Here is a 7,905-nt window from a genome sequence, read left to right as displayed (position 1 = left end):
TAATAACTGCTAGTTACAGCTATATTAATTTCTATGTCACTTGTTTCAAAAGATTGTTTCTTATGTTACTCAATGTGTGACTGAGCCTGTGATAAAATGCTAATATGAAGTTCCACATGCTATCAATGATTGTAATAATGTAACTCTAGATGTGGGAAGAAGGAAGAAAAGGGAATATTTTCCTGGACCAAGAGGCTAGTAAGACAGGTATGGTCCCGAGATTTTGCTACTCACAAGGCCTGGCCTAGAAAAAGCACACTGAGTGGCCTATCGATGGAACCTTCCCCAGACCTGGGAATGAGCCTTCCCAGTGCCATGGGACACAATAGCCGAGTAATGCCCCCAAAGCATGGTCAAATATGTGGCTGTGAAGGAACCCTGCTAACTGGACTCTGCCAGCTGTCTCTACAAAGATGACATCATGACAACAGCAAGCTCCTGACTTTCAACCCCACCCCCCCACTGAAAGCTGTTCAGAGTAGAGATCAGAAATAAGGCAATCTGTGCCCTGGGAAAAACCTAGAACTGGCTTTCTGATAGTCAGATGTTTTCAGGTAAAGATTTTATGAGGCCAGACTCTGGCTTCTTCTCGAACCTAGAGTAACACTAACGTCATGAACCAATGTCCGGTCCTGGTTCTCCTAAGTAACCCCTGAGCAGCTTTTCTGCTTCTCTTAATCTTTAGGCCTTGTAACTTTAACTTTCTTGTAAAGTTTGTTTCTTCTAAAATACCACAAATTTCCAAGTGGTCGTGCAAGAATATTCCCTGCCCAACACCTAGACAATGCTGAAACAAGTCACCTTTATCATTCCATGGACTCTCATCTCTCTTCATAAATGCACCCTGACAGAGTAGGCAAATGGAACCCAGAGCCCCATGTGCCTCTGCTCAGCCTGAAGAAGTCAGAGCGGTCATTGCCCCTTTTTCCTTGAAACTGGATTCCCAAATGTGTGAGAAGGGAAATGGGTAGACAGTTAGACATGAGCAGGGTATCAACAAGGGCCAAGAATTGACCCTAAAAATAGGGAGGTATGTGGTGACCCAGGGACAAAAGAGTAGATAATACCAAGGAGGGTCTTGGAATGCAGGAACGAAAAAACAAGACCCGTTACCATCTTTCCCTCCTCCTGTTGTAAGTATTGATTTCAGGTCCTCCTGAGCAGTATAAATGATCTCCCCTCCTACCCCATAAGGAGAAAGTATTTTTCTTACTCTTTCCCCACCCTGTATATGTGCCTCTTCATTCAGCAATGACCCACAAGACCCCTATTTCACTCCTTGTATCCTGGCTATGAAAGTGGACTAAGGACCTCTGTTCAACATCCGCTCTCCCTTGAGCTGGCCTGCTCTTCTAACAGCATCCCCCATTCTAATAAACTTTATTTCCCTCTCAGTTTGTCTCATGTCTGGAAATTCTTTTCCAACACGAGCCCAGACCACAAGAAAAGTTATTATCCTATTAGACCTGTTAAAATCTGTAAAAGTTCCAACTTAAGTATGAATTCTTTCCTTACTGTTCTATTTCATTTCTGTTCAAAATCGTCATTCATTGAGCAGAATTTTCAACATTAGCAACTCAAATATCCTTGCTAGAATTGTGGCACTTTGGCCCCACTTCAGAACTCTTGGCTCAGAATATGCTTTAAAAAATTCCTGTTTCTTTGACAAACAATTTATCCTATGTCCCACGAATAGAACACTGAACAATAAATATGTTAATGTTGCCCTGATTATTTTATAATTGCTCTTTCAGATGAGAGTAGTTTCTCTAATGGCTTGTGGATCATAACTCATCCTCCTTTCTTCACATTAGAAATTGGGTAAAAAGGATTACAAAAAAATGTATTTTATAAAATTATATTATTATAAAAATATAAAATTATAAAATATAAATAAAATATAAATATAAGTATAATATATAATATACAAATAAAAATATATAAATTATATATATTTATATATATATATAATATAAAAAAGATTATTAAAAAATATATTTTATACCAGCCAAGCCACCAACTGACAACCAGATCTCTGAACTTGCCGTTTTCATCTTGGGTCACATTAGAAAGTCTTCCCATGGACACATGGCATCTGTACTTTGTATTTCAGGGACAGCTGACATTCCAGGATGTGGCCATAGACTTCACTCAAGAGGAGTGGGAATGCCTGGACCTCGGTCAGCGGGAATTATACAGGGATGTGATGTTACAGAACTATGGGAACCTGGCCTCCTTGGGTGAGGATAACTGCCTTCCAGAATCCCTTATTTACCCACTGGGTTTTTGTCCGTCATGTCAAGAATGTCTTCTGAAATTTTCTGCTTCCCACAGTAGTTTCAGATCTCTGCTTTCTAGGGGAAAATAGGTATTTGTGAGTTTAGAAAGAAAGGCTCCATGATGAATCGTTATGCTGGTGACGTTTTTCTTCCTTGATGTACTCGGCCTCCTTCCTTCTAGGTTAGTGGTAATTGTGTAAGTTCTGTGGTATTAAATCGTTGCACCCTCTCTTAATTTCACAGTGACACTACTTCCTTTTGCCTGAGTACTACTTGACCAGAATCTCAGGACTGATTGTTAGGTGTTTGTTAGTATTGTATAGCGGCTTTGAATAAAGTATTTCAGGAAATCGTTTTCTAGAACAAAATGCTTTCTCATCTCACCTGAATACATATTGGATTCGATACTGATGAATCTCTAACAACACAGATATTCCTTTCTCTGATCAATAGGTCTTGTCTCTAAACTGGACCTGGTCACCTTTTTGGAGCAATTGAAGGATCCCAGGAGTATGAGGAGAATGGAGACAACAGCCATTTACCCAGGTAGGTATGAATGGATGGAGATGACTCAGATGAGAGGTCCGAGGAACTGATCCTTCATCATATAGTTTTGGAAGATTTGCTTCAATGGAAATGGTTTTCGAAAACCTGGGTTTGTGTCTGCTACTGTCATAGAAATGCATCACCTGCCCCATTCTGTCTCTTAAATCATTCATGAATTTATCTCTAGTGATTATTTTTATCCATCACAGTATGAACTAGAAGTCTCCTCTTGGCTTGTGACAAACTCCATTCATTGGTTGCGCTTTGATTTCTTGGGGGCCCTAGGAAAACTCTGCCCATTTCTGAGTAACTGTATGACAGTCCTTTTAAAGTTTCCTTCTACCTCTAGACAGAAATGTGTGAGTGGAGTGGTAGACAAACTGCCAAACTGCTAGGAATACTGGGGACGGGTTTTTGTTCTCTGATTTATAATTTCCTACCCATTGGAAGTGACACATAGGACCTTCTAAATAAATGTCAAATTCAAGTAATTGTTCACTGCAGAAAGCAAAACCTCATGAAAATGAAAGAATGCACAACTCAGGTTGACTTCAAAGTTTCTCTTTTCCTTATATGATCTCATATTAAATATCTAGTGTATTTGTCCCAATTCTAACATGCTAAAATACTTTATTATGTTCTATTACTTCATAGAATTTTAAAATAAATTGACATGAAATCTCACCACATTTTCCACTATATTATTAATGGTTGATTCAAACTATGACAATTTTTAGATTATATAAAGAAATGTCTATTAAAATTTCTAATTGGAATATAGCTGTTCTATTATACAGCAAAGAGAATCAATTATACATATTAGTCCAGTTCAGTCACTCACTCGAGTCTGAGTCTGTGATCCATGGTCTCCAGCAAGCCAGGCTTCCCTGTCCATCAGCAACTCCCAGAGCTTCCTCAAACTCATGTCCATCGAGTCACTGATGCCATGCAACCATCTCATCCTCTGTCGTCCCCTTCTCTCATCTTCAATTTTTCCCATCATCAGGGTCTTTTTCAGTGAGTCTATTCTTCACATCAGGTGGTCAAAGTATCGGATCTTCAGCTTCAGCATGTCCTTCCAATGAATATTGAGGACTGATTTCCTTTAGGATGGAGTGGTGTGATCTTGCAGTCCAAGGAACTCTCAAGAGTCTTCTTCAACACCACAGTTCAAAAACATCAATTCTTTGGCACTCAGCTGTCTTCATGGTCCAACTCGCACATCCATAGATGACTACTGGAAAAACCATAGCTTTGACTACATGGACCTTTGTCAGCAAAGTAATGTTTCTGCTTTTTAATATGCTGCCTAGGTTGGCCATAGCTTTTCTTCCAAGGAGCAAGGGTCTTTTACTTTCATGGCTGTAGTCACTATCTGCAGTGATTCTGGAACCCACAAAATTAAAGTCTCTCACTGTTTCCACTGTTTCTTCCACTATTTGTCATGAAACGATCTGACCGGTGCCATGATCTTCCTTTTTTGAAGGTTGAGTTTGAAGCCAGCTTTTTCACCCTCTTCTTTCAGTTTCATCAAGAGACTCCTCAGTTCCACTTTGTGAGAGAGTCATTTCCTAGGCAGGTTGATAAGAAGTCTAGGGGTCCCCAAGGAGAGAGGGGTCCGAATTCTCAAGGAGGAAAAAGGGACAAACTTTTTTCCCTTTTACATTCCTTAGGATTATGTATCCTGCCTGAGGACAGTCACTGGATTGAACCTTCTGGATAATCCTGTTATTTTAACCTGTAAATTATGGGATTAGGTCTGGTCTTTACAAGGATGATGTAACAATAATGTCTCCTGCCTAAGGCAGTCTCTGGAGTAAACCTTCTAGCTAATCCTGTTATCTTAAAATGTAAATTATGGGAGTAGGTCTGGTGAGATCTTAACAACCTCCAGCCATTCTTTGGATTCATTGGAGAGTATATAACTCCATTGCTAACAGTAGCATGGGGGTACTCTTTCTACCCCGTTCTGATGTCTACCCCTTTCTGATGTCTAGAAGCTTCTCTATCTCCTTTATGCTTTAATAAACTTTATTACAAAAAAGCTCTGAGCAATCCAGCATCGTCTCTGGCCCCGAATTGAATTCTTATCCTCCGGAACAAGAATCCCGGAGTCTTTGCGTGATTCAGCAACAACGTTTCATTCACTTTCTGCTATAAGGGTGGTGTCATCTGTATATCTGAGATTATGGATATTTCTCCGTGAAATCTTGATTCCAATTTGTTCTTCATCCAACCTGGTATGTTGCATGATGTACTGTGCATATAAGTTAAATAAGCAGGGTGACAATATATAGCCTTGACGTACTCCTTTCCCAATTTGGAATCAGTCCGTTGTCACATGTCCAGTTCTCCCTGTTGCTTCTTGACATGCATACAGATTTCTCAGGACGCAGGTAGGGTACTCTGGTGTTCCCATCTCTTTAAGCATTTTCCACAGTTTCTTGTTATCCACACAATCAAAGACTGTGGTGTAGTCAATAAAGCAGATGTAGTTGTTTTTCCAGAACCCTCTTGCTTATTCTATTATCCAAGGGATGTTGGCAATTTGATCTCTCATTCCTCTGCCGTTTCTAAATCCAGCTTGAGCAGCTGGAAGCTCTCACTTCACGTACTGGTAAAGCCTCGCTTGGAGAATTTTGAGCCTTTGTTGTTGTTTGAAATGAGGGAAATTGTGTAGTAGTTTGAGCGTTCTTTGGCATTGCCTTTCTTTGTGATTGGAAGGAAAACTGACCTTTTCTCGTCCTGTGGCCACTGCTGAATTTTCCAAATTTGCTGGCTTATCAAGTGCAGAACTTTAGCATTATCTTCTTTTAGGACTTGAAATAGGTCAGCTGGAGTTCCATCACCTGCACTAGCTTGTTGGTCTTCATGCCTTCTAAGGCCGACTTGACTTTGGATGCCAGGATGTCTGTTACTAGGTGAGTGATCACACCATCGTGGTTATCTCGGTCATTAAGATCTTTTTTGTATAGTTCTTCTATGTATTCTTGGCAACTTCTCTTAATATCTTCTGCTTCTTTTAGGTCCATCCCATTTCTGTCCTTTATTGTTTCTATCTTTGCATGAAATATTCCTGGTACCTCTAATTTTCTTAAAGAGATCTCTAGTCTTTACCGTCCTATTGATTTCCTTCCCATTTAGGTCTCCACAGAGCAATGAGTAGAGTTCCCTCTTTCAATCATAGTTTGAAAGTCTCTCTTTTTATTTGATTTCTTAAAACTAGTACTTTATTAAGTTTCTCTTATTTGTATTCAGCTTCCTCAGACAGTGCCTTATGTCTCCTCAGTTTCTGCTTAGTTCTCTGTCACTATCATCTATGATTTTTAAATTGAAACTTCTCAGAAACATAGGCCATTCGCAGAAACATGTGTGGCAAGAAGAGGATTTAAGAATTACTAGGCACCTAGGATATGTGAAAGTGTTTGGTGCTCCACTTAAGATGACTAAAAGCAAGAAGTAATCATTAGATTGCCTATCACCTCTTAATTCAGTGGTCCTTGGAGGTTTTTATCTTGTTTCTTCCCCATAACCTATTTCTTTGCCATCTCATTTTGTCCAGCCTTCTGTTTGTGGTCTCTGTTTTGAAAAGTGCAGGAATGTAGTTAGTCTTCCTTCTGGTATCTGCACCTTGGTGGGTGAGGTTGGTCCAGAGGTTTGTGCCCTTATCCTCTCTTGATCTGTGCTTTGATTCAGGGATATTCAGGGCTATTTTCCCATTGTTCTGTGGTTGTTACTGCCCTCTCTCTGGTGGGGCCTGCTCCCTGCTTGGTGGAATAGAGCCCCCAGATCTGAGTCTTTGCTGTGATTCTGATCTGTGGTGCGAGGCAGGTGGGATTGGAGCACACCCACTGGGAGAGAAGTCACTGAGTATTACTCTTCTGGGGATGTTCACCTCAGGGTGTGCTCTGGTGCCCCCTCTCATGCGTTCTGCAAGCTCCTATGTTATGTAGTGTTGCCACTGCTGTTGTCCCCACCTTAACCATGGGCATGATGGCACATGGCCCTGGTGTCTCTCAGCTATTGTTTTCACAAGGTCACCAGCATAGATTCAGTGAAGTCAGGTCCTGGGATTTCATTCAGCGTGGAGCTGGACCTGCTGTTGTTCAATGGGGCAGCTCAGGCTCTGTCCTGGCCCAGCTCCCTTGTGTAGGAGCCCACAAAGTCTACAGCTACTAAAGCTATTCCTGCCATGAATGAGAGAACCCTGCTATTTGATTCAGATGCTCTGTAGGGGCTGAGGTTATAAAGCCGGTCGTGGGTGTAAGACCCTGGCTTGTGTTGCTTCAAGGAGAGTTTTCAGCTTTTCTTCTTTATCCCTGGGGTTCACGTGTGCTTTCAGCTCCATCTGTGCCTATGGCCAACTCACAAGTGTCTGCTCCTGAGGCTACCCAGAGCACAGGAGTCTGCTGATTGTGGATGAGGTCAATGGGGGAGGCCATGACTGGAGGCTCAAAAGACCTACGTGGGTGGGGTTCTTCATAGTCCCTGTCAAGCAGGGGCCAGCACAAGGGACACGGGATGCAATGGGCTGCTTCTTTGGGCATCATTCACCAACGGCACTCTGCTCTCTTGTGATTTAGGCTTCCACCACAAGCATCCCGTTTTCAGAGCTCCTCCCTCACTCCCATCCCTTCAGGATGTTTCCTCATCACCAACGGCAGTCCGCTGCCTGGGTCTGCTCTCCAAACCCCACATTTCAGCACGCAGCTCTTTTCTTCATTGATGGACATGCCTCTAAGGTTGGGTGGGCAGTGCTGGCATCAGTACCCTGTGTGCAGGTCTCACTCTGTCCTGCTGCCACACGCTGGTTTCCATGTTCTCTTGTCACAGAGAATGAGGCTCTCCATCTGTCCAAACTGAGCTCACCCAGTGAGGGGCTTCCCCTGATATGGAGACCTCGCCTCAGTTTCATCTCCCCACAGAGTTGCAGGCCTGAATCCACTTCCTGTCTTCTTCCTTTTCCTTCTTCTTTCTTTTGTCCTACCTGGCTCAGCAGGAGTCTTTCTTGTCCTTTCAGATTTCCAAGGGCCTCTGCTAGTGTTCAGCTGGGCTCTGTGAGAATTGTTTCATTTCTCAT

The 7,905-nt window shown here is 42.0% G+C and overlaps 1 pseudogene; it reads left to right on the top strand.

Moving 5' to 3' along the window:
- Positions 1 to 273: 273 nt before the first annotated feature.
- The window catches only part of LOC128064066 (zinc finger protein 501-like), a 28,282-nt pseudogene continuing 20,650 nt past the window's right edge, over positions 274 to 7,905 (top strand).

This window comes from Budorcas taxicolor, chromosome 18 (assembly GCF_023091745.1).
Source record: "Budorcas taxicolor isolate Tak-1 chromosome 18, Takin1.1, whole genome shotgun sequence".
NCBI lineage: Eukaryota > Metazoa > Chordata > Mammalia > Artiodactyla > Bovidae > Budorcas > Budorcas taxicolor.
The sequence above is the reverse complement of the archived record's forward strand: the minus strand, read 5'-3'. Positions and strand labels throughout refer to the sequence as shown.